At 35.9% G+C, this 23,774-nt stretch overlaps 1 protein-coding gene across 3 annotated transcripts in view; it reads left to right on the top strand.

Annotated features, from left to right (window-relative positions):
* The window catches only part of LOC148948890 (uncharacterized), a 431,863-nt gene that overhangs the window by 48,198 nt on the left and 359,891 nt on the right, over positions 1–23,774 (top strand). For all 3 annotated transcript variants that reach the window (XM_089094800.1, XM_089094801.1, XM_089094799.1), the window contains exon 2: positions 17,883–18,269. The gene's annotated coding sequence lies outside the window, so the exon portion shown is untranslated. The remainder of the gene's footprint in view (positions 1–17,882; positions 18,270–23,774) is intronic.

Genomic DNA, 23,774 nt, shown 5'->3' with positions numbered 1-23,774 from the left:
CGTCTCTGAAAGTTTAAGCTTGAAGGTGAACTAGTTTCGAATAGTCAATACCACCACTACGATTGGAGCAGTTCCAGAGTCCGATAGCACGCACCCATGGTTATACGCTTAAATGCACACACACCTGAACCTTGGTGGTGAGGGGGAGGGGAAGGTGAGAGGATTTTCTAGGGGATTAAAGATAAAGGGGGTTGTACTTTTAGACCATAGATTTCGATTTTTCCCAGAAAGGAGGCCTGATGTTGGGGGGGATTTTCTGTCCCTATAATAATAGTAATAGTAATAATTTATTTTTATCTCACCATAAATAACAAGAAAAAAATAAAAAGAAAGACCCGCACAGTTTCTCATTTAGCAAGGCCGTCGTATGTAGCAGATTGTAGGGCCAAGCATATGTATATATATATATATATATATATATATATATATAGCATTTAAATTTTTCATAATGTTACTATTCTTATTCCAAGGTAGCAGATAAAGTAAAAATCTTAAATACCGAAATTATGCTAGTTTCGGTTCCATTGCAGTACCAATGGGCTTTCCCAGTAGGCAAAGCTCATTCAAATTACCCTTACTCCATGCCTATCTACCTGAGCTCTGCCCTAGGATGGATGATAGACTATCTATCAACAAGTGAAAAGACATCATTTTTATACAATCAAACAGTTCGTTGTAACGAACTGTAAGTAAGGAGCGACCCGGCTCAATAGTAACTGAAACTCTGAAAAACGGAATTTTCATACCAATAGATAATTTCGGAGACCACACTGCCTTTCCATGACGATAAATAAAAGTTCAAATAGGGATAAAATCCTATTTAATAGACAGTGATGATAGAAATTCACAAAAATACCAGATATTTCGGTCACATATACAGTGACCGTCATCAGTAGTAAAACTCTTTTACTACTGATGACTACAGTTTTGACTACTGATGACGGTCACTGTATATGTGACCGAAATATCTGGTATTTTTGTGAATTTCTATCATCACTGTCTATTAAATAGGATTTTATCCCTATTTGAACTTTTATTTATACCAATAGATTTATCAAAAGAATCATATTTTTATGCTGATTTCAAACATATAAGTTTCATCACGTTTAGTCTTACCCATCAAAAGTTACGGGTCTGAGAAAATATGCCTTGTTTTCGAAAAAAGGGAGGAATGCCCACTAAAAGTCATAGAACCTTAATGAAAATCATACCATCAGATTCAGCGTATCAGAAAACCCAATTGTAGAGGTTTCAAGCTCATATCTGCAAAAATGTTGAATTTTGTATTCTTTGCCAAAAGAAAGATCACGGATGGGTGTTTATTTATTTATTTTCCCAGGGGTGATCGTATCTACCCAGTGGTTCTAGAATATCACGATCTAGGCCCCCTCCCGCACTCAATTTTTCCGAAGGTCACTCGATCAAAATTTTGAGATAGCCATTTTGTTTAGCATGGTCGAAAAATAAAATTACCATGTCTTTGAGGATGACTTAATCCCCCCCACAGTCCGCGGGGGAAGGGCTGCAAGTTATGAACCCATCCTCAACGCCTCCCTCTTTACGCTAAAGTTTGGCTCTTTCTCACAACTCTATCTTTTGAAACCATGAGAAACTTTACCGTAAAGAGCGAGGCGTTGAGGAGGAGATAGCCCCTTTCATATACGGAATCATCTCTGTTCGCTTTAAGTTTTAATGTCACTCCTTACTTTCAGTTAAAAAAAAAACTTTTTTTTAATTTAATTCTGAAAAAGGGCTATGCCCACTTTGCCTCACACTGAGACTATCTGTCTTGGCTTTACTCCAATTAGCCATGGCTCTGATAGCTGTGGCTCATAGATCATGGCACCACTTTGGTTTAGCTGTATAATTTTTTACGGTTATTTACTCTTCTTAGCAGCAATTTTTGAATGCCCAACCTGGAGCCTACATTTAGCGTCGGAGACAGTACGCGAAAGAAAAGACCGTAAATTATTTGTAATCGAGATACCCAAACATACATGTATAAAAGACTGAATTAAAGAGATAAATAGAAAAATTCTGAAAACTAATTGGTAATCTAGAAGAAACCTTAACATTAAAAGAGAGAATTCACATTTATAGGAAGTCCAATGTCGGAAAAAGAAAATGCAACAAATTTGACAAAGTCAGGAAGCCCCTTCCGTGTATGACTAATTAAGAAAATGTCCTCCGCGTAGGCTAGGTATAATACATTAAAATTTCCTAAAAAGTAGGTATTTGGATGACATGCCTTAAACACACATAGTTTAAAAAAAAGGAGATACCCCCCTCCCCCTTGTCTCAGGCCCCGCCTTAAAAAAATTATAGAATTTAAACCATCACTAGTTTTAAGACGGAAAAAAGGATTCGCATATAAACATTTTAGGAGATAAATATAGAAAAATTGATACCATATGAAGCCAGAGAATAAAGAGCTTGGGTGTGAACAGCAGAGTAAGGATTAAGCTCGGGCTTTGAATTCGAACTGGTAACTGCCAAATATGTTTATAGGTTAAGTATGTGTTGTGTAGTGATGCATATACTTTTTCACTACTAACAACTGACGTGCCAGTGAATCTTGGTGGGCATACACGAAAGTCCGGAGCCAGAGTTTCAGATTTCTTGAACAGGACAGGTGTAGTGGCAAGACTATTCCTCCCTGTTGTATATTTTATGGTTTCTTTGGCTAGTATAGCCGTCATCAATGCTACATTTTTGGCGAAAGTCTGTGGCATTGATTCAGTCTCTTTGACTAATTTATACATTCTTTGTTCAAAACCTAGAGGATAAGCAGCGCAGAAACGGATATGATATAGGTGCGCAAATTGTGATGAGCAGCTCGATAAAGTTTTCTTCTTTCAAGACGGAAGAAAGGGGTACCTACTGTTCCTACTCAATCTCTAAAAATAAAATATGCAGTCCAGATGTCCTTGTGATTTGTGGAGTAAAATCAACACTACGTAAATTAAGTGGTGACCCGTAGTAGGTTCCTACTCAATTAACCTTTACAGTTTACAATATTCACAAGAATAAAGGCTACCTAAAATAAGTCTAAGAATGGTAACTTCAACCAATACAAGGGATCTTTCTGAGAAAATGACACCAAATACTTCTAGAGGATACCAGAGCATGGTTATTCTGCAAACCAGTAATAGCAGATAGTGAGGTAGTCAGAATTTTACTTATGGAGGGGTTCAATTTATTTTTAGGAGGGGTCCAACTGGGTGACTCATAGCGACCATTATACAAACATAAAAGTAAATGTTTTTATGCGATTGTTTGCATTTTGGGGTGCCTCCCCCCTCGCTCCCCCCTATAGCCTATTATTGGTTACGGCACCTATTGCAGAGTTCTGTTGTATTAGTAAGGGAAGTTGGTCAATTGTGGACTTGTTTTGAAAATTAATCAAAGTTTCTTGGGCTTTTCATTGTTAATCTACTTAAATATTCCTGAAAACTTGTACTTCGAGATATATTACATATTTAGCAATAACATTTTTGTAATTGAAGATTTTAATTCCAAAAATGGTTTCCGAAAAAGGCTTTTTTCTTTAAAAAAAGGAAAGATCCATTTTAAAGCCTATTACCAGCAGAAATAACGTCATTAAATAGTTAAAACTAAAAAGAAACAGAATTTAACCTGTTACCAACACATAAATGAAATGCAAAAGAACCTGAATAATCACACCAAACAGAAAGATAACAGATACTGTTATGAAGGAATAAATGAATCCTAAAATGAACGAATATTACCACAAATAAGAATATGACCAGAGTATGACTTGTGCTTTGCTGAAAACGATTTGCATTTTGTATAGTGCGTTCTTTATCTATTATAACGTTAACAGCAACTCAACAACAAAGAAATATCACGAGGCTAACCAATGTTTACACATAAGAGTTATCAAAAATAAGAGTGTCCCCCCTCCCGTTAAAGCTTCTAAATGGCTTTTGTGTTATTGGTGTTTTATTGAAAAGGCTGTTTTTTTTAACAGTGTTGTTTTTTTGTCAAAGTATTGACAAAAAAGGGATCATAATCAAGATTAAAGGAAAGAACTAATAAATTAAACTGATTGTTTAAAATATAGTGGTACTAATTCCAGAAGTATAAGCAATTTTTAAATGCTTTAATGTCAGAACTCTATATAAAGAAATTTTATAAGTGTTTAAAAATTTTTTTTATAAATAACCCTCCCTCCGAACAAAAAATCCCGGATACGATCCTGGTTGCATTGTAATTTATATCCTGGGAAAAGCTTGATGTTCAGCAAGTTAATTTCTCGATTAGCAGTATTTTGGCTCAGAATCGAAAGCTCGGCGGAACAACCTTAGATAGTCCACTCAGATATTAGCTATTCACCTTCACTTTAACTCACAGAATGTAGTGAAGACTGTAATTCAAGAACAAAAAAAAAACATCCTTTTAGTCCGGGGCCACTAAAGCGTATCTCGTTATTTCTGAGTTGAGGTGGTCAGAAAAACAAAGTCTGTTTGACAATAGTTTCCGACTATATCGACCACGCTGAATCCGAATATGGGTGGTAGCAAAGTTTGAGATCACGGCTTGACCTTGTAAAAGCAAAAAAACACCCTTTTTAGGCCTATAAAACGTGTACAGACTGTTAATTTTTTTTCTAAGGTTGTACCTCTCCGATTTAGTGGCGCGACATCTCATTTTGGTCCTAATATGGTCTTCTCATAGAATATGTTAAATTTTTTCTGATATCTAGGCTAATATTTATTAATTTTCCCCGAAAATCTCAAAATTCAAAGGTTCATTTTCAACTAAACCACGTCTCTCGGACCTTTCTAATAATTTTTTGTTGTTCATTCTTTTTTACAGAATTTACCTTTCGTATTTAGCTTCACATTGCCGTAAAGTTCAAAGCTTAAACTGTTCGGTGAAGCCGTCTAGAATTTTTTGAAAAAGTGTAGGCCAAAAAATATATGCAAAAATACATTTTTCCAAAATGATGATGTGACATCTTTTATGCTAGAATTTAACGCCAAATCCGAATATGAACCTTACTTTTCAACCCAATCTTAACTTCGTTTGCCAAAAAATATGTGCAAAAATACATTTTTCCAAAATGATGATGTGACACATCTTTTATGCTAGAATTTAACACCAATTCCGAATATGAACTTTACTTTTCAACCAAATAACAACTTTTTTTGTGTGTGTGTTAATTCAAATTTTATTTACAATGCTGACTGATTTTCAGTTTATCTGCTGATAAGAATGGGACAGTGACAGTCTCCCTACAAATCCTAAGCCAAGAACCTGCCCCAGTCATCTTCAAAGATTGCCCTCTGTTAAGCGAACCTTTCAATATAGTTGTGAAACAATAAGTTATTAAGAGTGTTTGAAAAAATTGTTTATGTCACGTGTGCAGTGGGCAACAGCCCGGAAGTACTATCAACAACAACAACAATTTTGTGAACTCTGTTGCTGATTAAGCTTGAGGTTGGTAGTGTGATTGAGAAGCTGTACTGTTAGGCTCGGGGCTTGAAGAAATCTTTAGTAAGGCTGGTATCATACTCTCTGGAACTGCTAAAAAAGCTATGACTGTAAAACCCTATTATAGGTGTATGGAGGCTCACATCATCGTAGTAGAGGCGTTTTATAGAGTATATTGGAATGCTCTTGAACAGTGTTACATCGAATCAGACAAAGAAGCAAGTACTTTTGATGAGCTGTAGATTTAATGTCTGCGTTCATGAATTGTGAAGGCTCCTTTAACAACCTAGACAAACACTTGGAATCAATGAAGCCTTTGATGAACTAGTTCAACAAGTCGCGTGAAAAAAACCTTACAATGAAGTTTTGGATGGAGTATATGAATCTTGTGCTAATTCTTCTCCAGTTCCTGATGGCAGAGCGTGGGAGAGACTGGGAAGGTCATATTATGGGTTTAACCCTCATGTTGCCGTATTTGACAGCTGCTGGGCATTATAAGTACACTGCATGCCTACTCCAGTATTTGAGTGACATGAAAACCTTGCCACCTAGCTTGCATGATATCTTTGTCAAAAGACTGTCAAAGATATCTTTGTCTTGCGGAAAAATTGCAAGATGAATTGTGTTTCCCCAAATCATGCACTGGAATCCACACTCAACCTTGAATAAAAAAAAGGGAGGAATAAAGGGAATCACACTGAACTCAATGGCAGTTGCCAAATGGACTAGCACCATACCATTCTGTGCTGAGGTTTCCTCTGCCCTTTATCGACTTGCTGGAATTTAGAGCATGAGTGAATTTGATGGTGAAGGAAGCAAAAATGGAACCTTTGAGAAGCGCCGAGAAAACATTGTCAGTAATGTGGTCTCTGTTGTCGAAGACCATATTGAACCCTTTACATTTGATGAGGAATCATTGTTGAATACCATTTCAAATCAAGTCGCTGATGAAGCAGCGCCAAAGAGCCTCTTGAGTGCACGTGCTAGTGGTTTAAAAGCATTGGAAGCATACTTCGATGGAAAACCCAACCCCTTTTCCATGGTTAAAGTAAAGACTATGGACTGCAAAAAAAAAAAAAACAGGCCAAAGGTTCAACGACCAAGACCGGTAGCAACGTTTATGCTGAATTGCAAGCTGTTAAAAGGATTTTGGTTACTGTTGGCACTAGTCAAGGATCTACGCTTGAGATGCTAAGTAAGATCATGCCACACGAAATTTTTCCCTACGCCCCAGCAATATTTGAAGCAGTAGCTAGTGAACGTATTAAACTTCGATTGGGTACGAAGTTAAGTTTTCTCAAATTCATTCGCGCCTCTGCAAGTTTAGAAAGTTGGCCTAACGAAGTACCGATTAACACGGTCACGGGAACTGGTAGATTTCATGCCGTTAATCCGGTCACAAGTGCCAGACAAAACCGAAGCCGTTGAGGCATTTTCGAAACGAATCCTTGCAAGGCTCTTAAATCGACTCCCAAAATCTACAACCGAGCTACATATTGTAGCTGATCGGTATGACTGAGTGTTCGGCCTTGTAAACATTTCCGGGAATCCTATCATAGGCAGCGCGCTAGCGCTGCTTAAGTAAAGAACGATGTTTGCACAATGTGTGTTTTTCTTTTTTTCTTTTTTTTTCTCCATACCCGGGCACTTCGTATCGAAGGAGTTGTCGTAAAAACTTCGAAAAGGGGTTATTTGACTAGAAATTAGAGTGGCTAGTGCCCTTTTTAATAGTCAAAAGTGATTGGAGGGCAACTAAGCCCCCCCCCCCACGCCCATCATTCCCCCAAACACATCCAATCAAAATTTTGAGATAGCCATTTTGTTCAGCGTAGTTGATTTCTAGATAGAAAATATCTTTTTGAGGAGGACGCTCTCCCACAACCCTCGGTGCAAGAGTTTTAAGTTATGCCCTGAGGGCATATAAGAACGATGTTGGCACAATGCATCCTTTATTATTTTCTCCTTTAGAGCAGGGCACTTCATATGGAAGGGGTCGTCGTAGAAACCTCAAAAGGGGCTGATTCGATTGGAAATCGTGAGTTCTAGTGGCCTTTTCAATCGTCGAAAGTGATTGGTGGGCAACTAGCCCCCCCCCCCCATGCACAACAGTCCCCCATACACATCGAATCAAAATTTTGAGATAGCCATTTTGTTCAGCATAGTTGATTTCCAGATCGAAATATGTTTTTGAGCAGGACACTCCCCCACAACCCTCAGGGCAAGGGTTTTAAGTTATGCCTTGGGGCCATATAAGGTTTTTATAGAAGGCGTTTTCGTAGAAACTTCATAACAGGCTCATTCGATGGGAAATTTAAAGGGCTAGTGCCCTTTTTAGTAGTCTAAAATGATTGGCGGGTAACTCGCCCCCCCCCCCGCAAGCGCCTCATGCCCCAAAACCTAGCCCATCAAAATTTTTAGATAGCCATTTTGTTCAGTGTACTTGATTTCTAGATAGAAAATATGTTTTTGAGGAGGACACTCTCACACAACCCTCGGTGCAAGGGTTTTAAGTTATGCCCTGAGGGCATATAAGAACGATGTTGGCACAATGCATCATTTATTATTTTCTCCTTTAGAGCAGGGCCCTTCATATGGATGGGGTCGTCGTAGAAACCTCAAAAGGGGCTCATTCGATTGGAAATCGTGAGTTCTAGTGCCCTTTTTAATCGTCATAAGTGATTGGTGGTAAACTAGCCCCCCCCCCCCCACTCCCAACATTCCCCCAAACACATCCAATCAAAATTTTGAGATAGCTATTTTGTTCAGCGTAGTTGATTTCCAGATAGAAAATATGTTTTTGAGCAGGACACTCCACCACAACCCTCAGGGCATGGGTTTTAAGTTATGCCCTGGGGGCATATAAGGTTTTTATAGAAGGCGTTTTCGTAGAAACTTCATAACAGGCTCATTCGATTGGAAATTTAAAGGGCTAATCCCCTTTTTAGTAGTCGAAAGTGATTGTAGGGCAACTAGCCCCCCCCGCACCCCCCTCAGTCCCCCCACCCCAGCCCCGCGAAATTTTGTGATAGCCATGTTGTTGAGCGTAGTTGATTTCCAGATAGAAAATATCTTTTTGAGGAGGACGCTCTCCCACAACCCTCGGTGCAAGAGTTTTAAGTTATGCCCTGAGGGCATATAAGAACGATGTTGGCACAATGCATCCTTTATTATTTTAACCTTTAGAGCAGGGCACTTCATATGGAAGGGGTCGTCGTAGAAACCTCAAAAGGGGCTCATTTGATTGGAAATCGAGAGTTCTAGTCCCCTTTTTAATAGTCGAAAGTGATTAGAGGGCAACTAGCCCCCCTCCCCCCCACGCCCATCATTCCCCCAAACCCATCCAATCAAAGTTTTGAGATAGCTATTTTGTTCAGCGTAGTTGATTTCTGGATAGGAAATATGTTTTTAAGGAGGACACTCCCCCACAACCCTCAGGGCAAGGGTTTTAAGTTATAACCTGGGGGAATACAAAGTTTTTATAGAAGGTGTTGTCGTAGAAACTTCAAAACAGGCTCATTCGATTGGAAATTCAAAGGGCTAGTGCTCTTTAGTACTCGAAAGTGATTGGAGGGCAACTAGCCCCCCCCACGCCCATCATTCCCCCGAGCACATCCAATCAAAATTTTGAGATAGCCATTTTGTTCAGCATAGTTGATAGAAAATATGTTTTTGAGCAGGACACTCCACCACAACCCTCAGGGCAAGGGTTTTAAGTTTTACCCTGGGGGCATATAAGGCGTTTGTAGAAGGCGTTGTCGTAAAAACGTCAAAAAAGGAACATTCGACTGAAAATTTAGAGGGCTACTGCCCTTTTTAGTAGTAGAAAGTGATGAGCGGTCAACAACTGGTCCCTCTCTCCACGCACGCCCACAATTCGCCAAACCACATCAACTAAAAATTTTGAGAGAATTAGATTGGTCAACGTAGTTTATATCCTGATATAATATAAGTTTCTAGAGGGACACTCCCCCCACAACCCTTAAGGCAACGGCTTTAATTTTGCCCTGAGGGCATATAATGTTTTTTATTGAAGGCGAGGTCGTAGAAACTACAAAAAAGGCTCATTCGATTGAAAATGCAAAGGGCTCGTGCCCTTTTTAATAGTTAAAAGGGATTGGAGGGAAAATAGCCCCCCCCACAAGCTCATCATTCCCCCAAACACATCCAATCAAAATTTTGAGATAGCTATTTTGTTCAGCGGAGTTGATTTCCACATAGAAAATATGTTTTTGAGGAGGACACTCCCCCACAACCCTCAGGGCAAGGGTTTTAAGTTATGCCCTGGGGGCATATAAGGTTTTATAGAAGGCGTTGTCGTAGAAACTTCAGGAAAAGGGCTCATTCGATTTGAAATTCAAAGGGCTAGTGCCCTTTTAATAGTCGAAAGTGATTAGTAATATTTTTGTTATTGTTGTTTAGACCAGGGCACTTCATACCGAAGGAGTTGTCGTGGGAACTTCGAAAGGGGCTCATTCGATTGAAAATAGAAGGAGCTCATGCCTTTTTTAATAGTCGAACGTGATTGGAGGGCAACCTCCAATCACGATAAAATAAGATTAAATCAAAATGCACTGTGTTAATGCTAATTCCCAATAAGACATCTCAGCAGTATCCCAAGAACGACTGAGGGTATTATGTTCAAACTTCCGGGGCTACTTCTGCTCTTAAAATTTAACCAAATCAAAATAGCTTAAGTGTATCCAAGCTATCAAAGAAAGTAAACAGATTTTTTTGCGAATGGTATCAAGTTATCCATTTCCGGTCAACTAGAGGATGTACGAAACTAAATTAAACAGTACTATTTGTGTCCAGATTTTTGAAAGGGTGTATGTAGTTAAAAATTGCTGAAAATTTTTCTCCAGGATACAAATAGCAGGCCAAACTATAAAGTCTTAAAGAACGAAAAGATTTAAAGTATTATTTTCTTTTCCTCTGAAAAGACTATGTCAATATAAAACGAATAGAAATTAATTAAAAAAACTTTTTACACAAAATAGGTTTTTCGAAGAAAAGTAAAGAACTCCATTTAACAAAAAATGAGCAAAAATATAATCAAATAATCTACCAAGCGTGAATCTACCCCATATCAGCATCGATAAATAAATGAAACCTAAAACGAACAGAAATTACAATAATTAATCGAGTCCAGGGATGTACGTAGGGGGGGGCCTCCGCCCCCCCCCCGAAATCTCACGATTTTTTTCATTTTCTCATAATTTTCTGATTTTTCTCACAGAATAATGGGTTTGAAGGATTTGGCCCCCCCGATACAAATTGCCCCCCCCCACCCGAAACAAATTCCTGCGTACGTGCCTGACCGATTCAAACTCAAAACGAGCAGAAGTTAACATAAGTTGGGGCCAAAACCCCCTATGCCTTCCCAAGGCCAGAAAATAATTTGCACTTTACTAAAAAAATACAAATGAATGTGAATTGTCAGATCAATATACATATACTGATATTTAGTAATCAAAATGTTAATATTATTTGTTTTATTAAAGTTATAAAAGTAAAACATTTATATTTTTTTCAATAAAGTGCAAATTTGAACGCTATGAACCCGAGCTCTACGCTCAGTTCCGTGACAAAGTCTTTCCGATCCATAAAATTGTGAATAGAACATCGTGGGCTGTTGTAGAGTCAATAGGGCTGCTACATTGCATTAGTTGATGTGATACGGTTAGTTTTTTCTTCTCGAAGGGCAAAAAAACATCTGCTACATCTGCTGTTAAATCACAGCTCATTCAAGAAATTGCTGATCTTACACTGAAACTGAGGAGTGATATCAAAAACATCATTATGTACGAGCCCGAAATCTTGCGTATCTGTACGGAATTGGCTGTATCGGTATATAGTAAAAACAGTCCGAATTTGATTCTTTCAATGACCTCCGAATTCATTTATTTCCCAGAAAAAGAACTTGAACAGCTTACCCCGAACAGATGGCTCTTTCGTATATCACGTCAAGAGAGCAATACTTCAGTGGAGCATTATTTTTCAGGCTGTGATTCCTAAGCCCTATGTCTTCAACCCACTTGAGTTTGGCTGGACCCATCACGACATTTTAGGAGTCAGTCCAGTGACTTCAGCGCTGACCCCCCTGGCCTCCATCTGTCAACAAGGCTTCAACCTTTTGTTACTGTAAAACTGTGTGTCGTAAAAAATGCCCTTGTTTTGGGATAAAGCCATGCGACATTCTTTGCGCATGTGGTGGGCGATGTGGTGCCGACAGCGACGATTCGGACGATGATTAGCGGGATTTTTTTGGTATGTTTGAGGAAAACTGTTGGGATGTGTGGGAATTGTATTTTGACAGGTAAAGTACTTAAAATAATAAACACTCTTTAATCATGTTACATTTTTAAGCTTTCAGCATCTGTCGAGCATGGTTCTTTCGCGTCCGTTTACTGTCTTGCAAATCTTTGCAGGATCATTATAACATAAATGTACAACTATATTTAGTGGAAAATAAGAGTTTATTGCAGATTAAATAGCACATAGTAATTAAAGTTGAAACACGATGATCAAGTCATCAATACCCTTGGACTCGGCGTCAAAATTTGGCATAAAAACATTTCCTGCAATACCATTTATCAAAAGAACATAGGCCTACAAATGAGTAATTAGCATATAAAAAACGAAGTGAAGATTGGGCTGCAAAGTAAAGTTCATATTCGGACTTGGCGTTAAATTCTAGCATAAAAGATGTGTCACATCATCATTTTGGAAAAATGTATTTTTGCATATATTTTTTTTGGCCTATACTTTTTCAAAAAATTCTAGACGGCTTCACCGAACAGTTTAAGCTTTGAACTTTACGGCAATGTGAAGCTAAATACGAAAGGTAAATTCTGTAAAAAAGAATGAACAACAAAAAATTATTAGAAATATCCGAGATACGTGGTTTAGTTGAAAATGAACCTTTGAATTTTGAGATTTTCGGGGAAAATTAATAAACATTAGCCTATAGCTCCTGGGTTATACAAGATATCAGAAAAAATTTAACATATTCTATGAGAAGACCATATTAGGACCAAAATGAGATATCGCGCTACTAAATCGGGGCAAGGGTTGTAAGTTATGCCCCGGGGGCATATAAGGTTTTGAGTGGTACAACCTTAGAAAAAAAATTAACAGTCTGTACACGTTTTATAGGCCTAAAAACAGTGTTTTTTTGCTTTTACAAGGTCAAGCCGTGATCTCCAACTTTGCTACCACCCATATTCGGATTCAGCGTGGTCGATATAGTCGGAAACTATTTTCAAACTGACTATGTTTTTCTGACCACCTCAACTCAGAAATAAGGAGATACGCTTTAGTGGCCCCGGACTAAAAGGATGTTTTTTTTTTGTTCTTGAATTACAGTCTACACTACATTCTGTGAGTTAAAGTGAAGGTGAATAGCTAATGTCAGAGTGGACTATCTAAGGTTGTTCCGCCGAGCTTTCGATTCTGAGCCAAAATACTGCTAATCGAGAAATTAACTTACTAAACATCAAGCTTTTCCCAGGATATAAATTACAATGCAACCAGGATCGTATCCAGGATTTTTTGTTCGGAGGGAGGGTTATTTATAAAAAAATTTTTTAAACACTTATAAAATTTCTTTATATAGAGTTCTGACATTAAAGCATTTACAAATTGCTTATACTTCTGGAATTAGTACCACTATATTTTAAACAATCAGTTTAATTTAATAGTTCTTTCCTTTAATCTTGATTATGATCCCTTTTTTGTCAATGCTTTGACAAAAAAACAACACTGTTAAAAAAAAACAGCCTTTTCAATAAAACACCAATAACACAAAAGCCATTTAGAAGCTTTAACGGGAGGGGGGACACTCTTATTTTTGATAACTCTTATGTGTAAACATTGGTTAGCCTCGTGATATTTCTTTGTTGTTGAGTTGCTGTTAACGTTATGATAGATAAAGAACGCACTATACAAAATACAAATCGTTTTCAGCAAAGCACAAGTCATACTCTGGTCTATTCTTATTTGTGGTAATATTCGTTCATTTTAGGATTCATTTATTCCTTCATAACAGTATCTGTTATCTTTCTGTTTGGTGTGATTATTCAGGTTCTTTTGCATTTCATTTATGTGTTGGTAACAGGTTAAATTCTGTTTTTTAGTTTTAACTATTTAATGACGTTATTTCTGCTGGTAATAGGCTTTAAAATGGATCTTTCCTTTTTTTAAAGAAAAAAGCCTTTTTCGGAAACCATTTTTGGAATTAAAATCTTCAATTACAAAAATGTTATTGCTAAATATGTAATATATCTCGAAGTACAAGTTTTCAGGAATATTTAAGTAGATTAACAATGAAAAGCCCAAGAAACTTTGATTAATTTTCAAAACAAGTCCACAATTGACCAACTTCCCTTACTAATACAACAGAACTCTGCAATAGGTGCCGTAACCAATAATAGGCTATAGGGGGGAGCGAGGGGGGAGGCACCCCAAAATGCAAACAATCGCATAAAAACATTTACTTTTATGTTTGTATAATGGCCGCTATGAGTCACCCAGTTGGACCCCTCCTAAAAATAAATTGAACCCCTCCCAAAGTAAAATTCTGACTACCTCACTATCTGCTATTACTGGTTTGCAGAATAACCATGCTCTGGTATTCTCTAGAAGTATTTGGTGTCATTTTCTCAGAAAGATCATATTAGGATGAGAAGACCATATTAGGACCAAAATGAGATGTCGCGCCACTAAATCGGAGTGGTACAACCTTAGAAAAAAAAATTAACAGTCTGTACACGTTTTATAGGCCTGAAAAGGGTGTTTTTTTGCTTTTACAAGGTCAAGCCGTGATCTCCAGCTTTGCCACCACCCATATTCGGATTCAGCATGGTCGATATAGTCAGAAACTATTGTCAAACTGACTGTGTCTCTCTGACCACCTAGTTGTCACATTATAGTGGTCTCAGATAAGAATTAGCCACAAAAATTAAAAAAGTTTAATTCTTTTTAACTTTCTTTATTGAAACCTTTTTAATTAAATTAAAATTAATTTTAGACAAGAATCATATTGAAAAAAAAGACGAACATAACCAAAGTACTGCAATACAGTTACGCCAACCGATGTAGTCATAAACAGGCCTACATTTAATTTATCCGTACTAAAGAAAAAAGCTGAAGAAACTTAGATGTTTTTCAAAAGAATTCCTTGAAGATAGTTTCGGTACTTCCCATTATATGGGCATTTCTGAAAAGTCAAGTTTGGTTAATGCTAATGAAATAATAATAGTTTATAAACAAATAATAGGATAATAATAGTTTATAAACAAATTTGGGCTATATATTTGCACATGAGGGGGGGGGTAAAGAACAGCATATATGAAATACTTAACCTAACCTAATCTAGCCTAGGTACCTCCCCCCTAAACCCCAAAAAACAACAGTTTAAATATCGTATACGTAATGAAAACCACACTATGGTTTGCATTACTCTGAATCGGTGTCGTGAATTAACCCGACAAAATGGGTTTTGCGTGACTGGATTCCTTGTAAATGCCCATATAATGGGAAAGTACCATAGTTTCAAACATCATCATGAACGAAATGGTTTGACCCCTCTCAGTTTATATCATAGGCAGCGCAAAACAAATTAAACCATCTTATCATAGGCAGCGCTATTGCGCTGCCTAAGTAAAGAGCGATGTGGGCAGAATGTATTATTTATTTAATTTTTTGTTTGTTTGTTTTCCTTAGACCAGATCACTTCGTATTGAAGGACATGTCTTAGAAACTTGAAAGAGTCCTCATTCGATTGAAAATTGAAAAGGCTAGTGCCCTATTTAATAGTCGCAAGAGTTTGAAAAGGAACTAACCCCCCACCCACGCCCATCAGTTCCCCGAACACATCCAATCAAAATTTTGAGATAGCCATTTTGTTCAGCGTAGTTAAAAGGTCCGGAAATTGTGTCTTTGAGGATGGCAAACCCCCACTGCCCGCAGGACAAGGGTTGTAAGTTTTGCCCTGGGGGCATATAAGGTTTTTTTTTTATAGAAAGGGTGGTCATAGGAACTTTGGTGGGGGTTCATTGGATTGATAATCATAATTTCTGTTGCCCTTTTTAACGTTCAAAGTGATTGGAGGGCGGATGAACCCCCCTCCCCCATTTTAGTTGAATATTAGTTTTTTTTTGTAAATTATAAGTTCATTATTGGTTTCATTTTTATTAAGTTGTTTCTATTAACTTTTTGCTGATTAAGCATTACAATATCTTGTATTTTTTACTCTGCTTTAGACATATTTTTGCTCTTTACTTTTGTTAAAAAGACGTTTTTTCTATTTAATATGATGAAAAAACGGCTAGGTGGCTAAGGTGTACCCAGCGCATGGACATAGACATTATACCTAGAATATCGTAAGAAATCGCCCACAAAGTGGGAAGAGAATGGCTTGACGCTATAAATTGTCGTCAATCTGTGGCGTGGAAGGAGAATAAATAAACTGAATGGAGATAAAAACTGGAGATAGAAATTTTTAGGACTACCAAAAGTGGTGATAAAATCAGAAGCTTTGCAGAGGGTAGAGTGGGGGAGCAGTTAACCAGTTTTTCATTTTCAGGTGGCTTAGTGCTCAGACGAGTATCATGTTGTAATAGCATTTACTTCTTTTATGATAGATTTGTCAAAGTTCTTTATTCGGCGATGGTTAATGATTCTAACTTCTTCTAAATGACTAAGTTAAAATAATTTTAACTAAGTTTTGACTCATCATATTTTTTTGTATTTTCATTAGTTTGTTGTTTTCTATTTATTTCTATTTTTGACTTTTTAACTAAGCGTTGACTTTTTTTTATGTATTTTTTACAATGAATTATGTTTGACGTGAACGTTACGCTCTTTTGCTGATGATATATATATATATATATATATATATATATATATATATATATATATATATATATATATATATATATATCCACCATCCTTACTAATATTAATACCCAGGTAAATAGAGCTACCCACTTGATGGATTTTCTCGGTACCTAATATCACCTCTTCACATTAATTTTCAAACATATTCTGGCACCCTTAACTATTAAAAATTCCGGAAATTCATTAATTTTATTTACGCAACTTAAATTTATCTGTAAAATCCAAATCTAGGAGATTTATTACCCTCCTATTGGGTACCATGTTCTCCTATAGCTTTTGTCGTGTTTCTTCGATTAAGCCCATCGAAATATAATCCATATAAACGCAGATAGAACACAGCCCTGCTGAACTCCTGAATTCACGCCGAATGAACTACTAAACTAACTTCATACCTTAACCATACCAATATTATTCTCTTACGTAGTACTATTTTAATCACTTATCAGCAAAGTCTTCAATTATCTAATTAAATGTGGCTACTTCCCAAATACATACAGGAGTTTATATTACTGATTCTCTCGCCCCGCTTCATGTTTACTTCGAAAATAATTATTTTAATGTCGGGAAATATAGTTATTGTTAAATAAGAATCATTTATATCTTTATTGTTAGTGAACGGTTCTGTTGTATTGTTTGTTAAAACTTACGCTGTGTTTGTTCGGAGGGGGTTGGTATTATTAATGGATGTTCATCCCTTTTTCTTGAGAATTCAGTCGTGTCTCTCATATTTGTTCATTCTGAACAAAACCTAGCTATTGTATATATGTTGCCTTCCAAGGACGAGGAAAATTCAATTCAATTATTAATAAAATAAATTCAGTTATGCAAATATGAATTCACGAATTAAATTATTAATGAAATTTACCTCCATATGCAGCTATGTAGTTTTTGTTAGTAGCGGGTGCCAAATTTAGAAAAAGAAACTCGAGCGAAAGAGGGTCAGATTTAGGGGAGGCTAGAGGGGGTATAGCACCCCGGGTGGCATAACAAACTTAAATTGTAATATTTCTGGGCAAAAATTGTAATATTTACATTATTGTTGGTGCAGCAAGGGGCGGCAAAGTCTACACTTGCCCCCTCCCTCCTGATAAAAACCTAACTCCGGCTTTGTTAAAAAATTGGCAAAAAATTAGCTAAGTAAATACGGCATCAAACAGCAGAAGAATATGTAGCTTTCCTAGAAAAGTGTCCTTTTTTGGGGAATTCACAGATTGTTAATAGTAGAATTTTTACGGACCAAAAGGGTTATCAAATTTCAGTTAATTAATTTTGCTAATTTTTGTACGGTCTAACTTGACAACACTGTTCGAAATCTGATACTGCTCTAGAAACTTCATTAATTTGGAACAACCAAAGGAAAATCTGTAAAAATCGCGGTTTTCATGTACGAATAGAGCTGTGCTGGAGGTAAATAATTTTTTGTTTTGACTGGTTTGTGGTTTAAATAGTTCGAAAACGCAAAACGATTTAATTTCAGCATAACCCATAAGACTTTCCAAATCATAATCAAATCTTATCTATTTCAGATGTTCCAGCACGCTATCTGAGCCTTGTTCTACAAAGCAGAAAACAGAATAATACTTTCGTTACGTGTCGCTTCATGTTTACATCGGCAAATAATTATAATAGCTGGAAAAATTTAGTGTTGTTTAAGAAGTGGCAGTGTTGTACCTGCATTGTTTCTGAGCCGGTCTAATACGTCAGATATAAGAAACCTGCGCTGTGTTTGCTAATGTGGAGAAAATTGTATCGTCGTCTATCTGGGTTTCTCACTAGTGAAATTTCAGTGACATTGTTTTGGTGATGACAAGAAAAAAAAATCAGTTATTAAGTCAAGGTCATGGTTATTGTGTTCCTGTAAATAGTTGTTAATAGTTTGCGGATTCTATTTTTGCTGAAGTTGGGGATGAGAAGTAAGTTGTTTTTTTATGGTATTTGTTTATTTTTAGTCAAAATACTGAGAGATTGGTAGGAACCAATTGGGGTAAATTTTCCGTTGTTCATATTATTGACTTATGAATAAAGTGAACATACCACTCGATGCTTTTTTTATGCTCTTTCCAAATATAATAATCATTTTTGTCGGAAATGAATTTTAAGTACTTTCCCATTATTTGGGCCTACCTAAAAAGTCAAGTTTCGTTAATAGGCTACTAATGAAATAAAATAAAATAGGATGAATATATAATAGCTTATAAACAAATTTGGGTAAAGCATCGCATATATTAAATAGGTAACCTAACCTAGGTACCTTTTTCTCCCCCTAAACCCCCAAAAACAACAGTTTAAATATCGTAAACGCATTGAAAACCGCACTAAGCAGTGCATTACTGTATAGCGGTGTCTTGAATTAACCCGTCAAAAACGTTTTTTTCGTTGCTGGTTTCCTTGTAAAGACCCATTTAATGGGAAAGTACCGAATTTTACCTTTACACCTATATATACCAATTCAGGGTATATAAATACACATTAGGGGGGGAGGATTTTATTTCTGATGTAAATGAGAGGTAAGTTGGTACTGTTCTATTAACCGGGATCTTTTATATAGTGCTAGTTTGGCTAATGCTAATGAAATAACATGAAATAATAGTTTAAAAAAAAATTTGGGCTACATATTTGCACATTAGGGGGGGGGGGCAAAGCATACCATATATTAAATACGTAACCTAACCTAACCTAGGTACCTCCCCCCCCCCTAAACACCAAAAAAAAAAAACAATTTAAATATAGTTCTTGCGTTTGTTTATATCCCAGAAGGCATTGTAAACCTGTTTTCATCAGGCGTTTCGATCAATTTCGTGACTGATATGCAATGTCGTATTCGAAAGAGCCCGGTTAATAGAACAGTACCGGTAAGTTTAACCCCCCCTCCTAATGTGCAAATATATACCCTGAATTGGTATATATAGGCTAGGTGTGGGGGTAAAATTCATTTCCGATAAAAATGATTATTATATTTGAAAAGAGCATAAAAAAAGGCATCGAGTAGTATGTTTACTTTATTCATAAGTCAATAATACGAACAACGAAAACTTTACCCCAGTAGGATGTAGTTTACGCTACTAAATGACTTTAAAAGTAAATAACTGGATATATGTATCGATACAAATTATATATATAAACATATATATATATATATATATATATATATATATATATATATATATATATATATATATATATATATATATATATATATATATATATATATATATATATATATATATATATATATATATATATTCACCAAGATTCGCCCTAGGAAAGAAACCTTGTAATAAATAAAGATAAGTGCCATTATTTTCCCCACCATGACCCCCGCCCCCTCCCTCTGGGGGTTATATAGCCCTAGGCTGTATTGTATACTTCAATAACAAAGTTTTTTAGTTTATAATTTGGAGGAAGTTTCCGTTCGTCAAATTTTAATGGCTCCTTCCACTTTCATTCGTATTTTCAATCATTTTTAATTAATCTTTAACCAACTTTACTGTTCTCATTCTTTCATGATGACGTTTTACTATAAAGTGGATAATAGAATAGTTGCCCAATTAAGGGAGATACAGGAGCAATGGGACCATAAATATATTGTTTAGGGGTTTAATTGGCTGCAAGAAGGAGGGCTGGGATGTAATTGTGACGGTAGTCACAATTGTGATGGTGGGATGTAATTTTCATAGTAAAATACTAATTTTTTATTGTAAAATTACTAGTTTTCATAAAAAAATGACCATTATTAGAGTAAAATGACTAAGTTTCATAGTATGATTTCAAATTCTAATTGCGAAATTACTAAAATCCCTTTTAAAATGTTCTAAAAGTTAAATTCTTTGTGTTAATTGTTAAATTCTAATGGTTTCCCTAAAATCCTTCCCGAAGGAGATTTAACTTAGAATTTTCGAGTAGTAAGCTAATCCCTAAAGGTGGAAAAGATTTCCATATGTTCCCGTGCTAGAACTGTTTGAACTTTAATTTGAAGGTCACTCATCCAGTCCTTTGACATTTCTTATGTTTAAATGTTAACTAGTGCTTCACTGTGGTCGTCCTAAAGTCTTATTGGTGGAACCGAGTAGGGACAAAATTGCGCATACATGACTATGATTGAAAATAGGAAAAACAATACAAAACGCACAAAAAAAAATACAAAACGCACAAAAAAAAAATTGAATATAAATATAAGAAGCATAAAATATAAACACAGACATAAGAATAAGGACAGAAATGTGTTTAGTCAGCTATTACTTAAAGTTTAGAAACAAATTTGGACTATATATTTGCACATTAGGGGGGGGGGCCAAGCATACCATATATTAAACACGTAACCTAAGCTAGGAACACCCCCCCCCTTAACCCCAAAAAACAACAATTTAAATACAGTTCTTGCCTTTGTTTATATCCCAGAAGGCATTGTAAACCTGTTTTCATCACGCGTCTCAGTCTATTTCGTGACCGATATGCATTGCCGTATATAAAAGAGTCCATTTAGTACAAGAGTACCCTTATACTTAGTAATATAAAAATTGCAAATACACAAAAAAGCAATATAAAATGAAAAAATGTGAAAATGCAAAACGCACAAAATGAAAATCGAATAAAAATATAATAAAACATAAAATAAGAACAAGTACAAGTTTGTGTTTAATCGGCTATTATTTATGTTTAATAACATAAAAAGTGCAAACACACAAAAAATAGCAATACAAAATGAAAAAAAAATGTACAAAAATACAAAACGCACAAAATAAAAATTGAATAGAAAGACAAAAAAGACAGACATAAGAACAAAGACAAGCGTGTGTATAGTCGGCTATTATTTATATTTAGTAACAAAAAATTGCAAATACACGCAAAATAGCAATATAAAAATATAAAAAAATGACATTGATAATTCGGTCTATTGTTTGGATTGTTCGCCCATTTGACATATTGTGCTGTAAAAGATGAATAGACATAATCTCACACATTTTTATTTGTTTGCAAAACTTTCTCTTCTTTTCTATTAATCTCATACTTTTTTTGTAAATTTTTTCTTATTTTCTATTTTGACTGTCTTATAAATTGATTTATTCTCTAAAAACTTATTACGGTAGCCTACTTAAATTTTTGTACTTCACTTTTTTATCAGATGGATGGGCATCGTTCCCTAAGATTGCCATCAAAATAAAGATAATAAAAGTTATAGTCAAGCAGTTCGTGGTAACGAATTGTAAGGAGCGACCCGGCTCAATAGTAACCGAAACTCTAAAAAATGGAATCAAAAGTTACGCGCCTTTGAAAATTTGCCTGATTTTCGAAAAAAGGGGGAAACAACCCTTAAAAATCATAGAACTCTAATGAAAATCACACCATCAGTTTCGGCGTATCAGAGAACCCTACTGTAGAGGTTTCAAGTTCCTATATGCAAAAATGTGGAATTTTGTATTCTTTGCCAGAAGAAAGAACACGGATGCGTGTTTTTTTTTCAGGGGTGATCGTACCGATCCAGTAGTCCTAGAATATCGTGAGAGGGCTCATTCGAACGGAAATTAAAAGTTCTAGTGCCCTTTTTAAGTGGCCAAAAAAATTGGAGGGCAAATTGGCCCCCTCCCACGCTAATTTTTTTCCCGAAGTCACCCAATCAGAACTTTGAGAAAGCCATTCTGTTCAGCATAGTCGAAAATCTAATTAATATGTCTTTGAGGATGACTTAATCCCCCACAGTTCCCGGGGGAAGGGCTGCAAGTTATAAACTTTGCCCATTGTTTACATATACTATTGGTTATTGGGAAGTATACAGGCGTTTTCAGGAGGAATTTTCTTCTAGTGGGGGGTCAGGGTCGGAGTAGGGGTTACGGGGGAGGATCTTTCCTTGGGGGAAGGAATATTTCCATGAAGGATCTGCCAGATTTCCCAGCATTATTTAAAAAACGATCAGAAATTAAATAAAAAAACAAGTTTTTTTTGACTAAAAATAAGGAGCAACATTAAACTTAAAAGGAACAGAAATTATTACGTATATTAGAGGGTTCGCCCCCTAGTCAATACCTTGCTCTTTAGCTAAAGTTTTTTAGTATTTTCAAAAGAGCTATGTATTCTAATTAACCGGCTTTTGTGATTCAGGGGTTTGTGATTTGAAAAAAATTCGAACTTTAGCGTAAAGAGCAAGGTATTGACTAGGAAGCGGACTCCCTAACATGCGTAATAAAAATATACGAATATAGAAATTTGTTACGTAAGTTGATTCGCAAGTTACGTCAGAACAAAATTCCGAGAAAGCCAATTAGCCAAAAAAAGGAAAATTAATATGCGAATTTCGTTTTAATTATTCATGTACGGTGAGCCAAAATCAAAACCACATTAATTAAAAAACGTTCAGCAATTAACTAAAAAAAACAAGCTTTTTTAACTGAAAATAAGGAGCGACATTAAAACTTTAAATGAACAGAAATTATTGAGTATATGAAAGGGGTTATCCCCTCCGCAACGCCTCACTCTTTACGCTAAAGTTTGACTCTGCCTCACAACTTTATTTTTTAAATAATAAAAAACTTTAGCGCAAAGAGCGAGGCGTGGAGGAAGGGACAATCCCTTTCGTATACGGAATAATTTCTGTTCTTTTTAAGTTTTAATGTCGCTTCTTACTTTCAGTTAAAAAAAGACTTGTTTTTTTCTTAGTTAATAGTCCAAAGGACCGGTGCTAGAAAATAATGAATTATGGTAAGCAATATTCTACAAAAAATTCTGACCAGAATAGCTTTTCCATATTTTGATATAAATTATATATATATAATACTGTTTCATTTATTTGCATACGAGCTAATTGGAAAGAAAGGCCAAACTCTATTTTGTATATCTTGCGTAAATTCGAAGTACTTTTTACCTCAATAAGTCTTGCAGTCCTTGATTAAAAGAAAAAAAAATCTGGAACACAATATAGTTATTTTTTCACTCAAGAAAGGGTTAGCTATAGCTATCTGGAAGAAAGCATTCTAGTAATATTCGACTGTGAAAAGAGGTTTTGAAACTATTCCTCAAGGACTTAAAACAAAAATACATTTTCTACAGAGGAGACGGCCAACCGCAAAGAATAGTTTTAGAATATAGAAATTCTTTGCTGGAGGGGATGGGGATTATTCCCTATTCAAAGTTTTTTTTCTAAATACAATACTCGCTATTGACACGATAGTGTTCCAAGCCTCCTGAGTAGTGCCAGACATAGGCTGTAGGCTATGCAGAACTTAGCTGATTTCTTTTTTCCAAGTTTGTTATTTGTTATTACAAATTAACTGTTGATTAGATGAAAAGTACAAAAAAAAAATGAAATACTCCCCCCCCAAAAAAAAAATAATCATATATTATCTAGGTTTACATCTGACCCCATTAGGGAGGGGATGTGAACTGGGATGCAATGTGATAGGAATAATATATTTCACTCCATTCAA

The sequence above is a fragment of the Artemia sp. Qi Xiang Cuo genome, chromosome 9 (genome assembly GCF_049724085.1).
Source record: "Artemia sp. Qi Xiang Cuo chromosome 9, ASM4972408v1, whole genome shotgun sequence".
NCBI lineage: Eukaryota > Metazoa > Arthropoda > Branchiopoda > Anostraca > Artemiidae > Artemia > Artemia sp. Qi Xiang Cuo.
The sequence above is the reverse complement of the archived record's forward strand: the minus strand, read 5'-3'. Positions and strand labels throughout refer to the sequence as shown.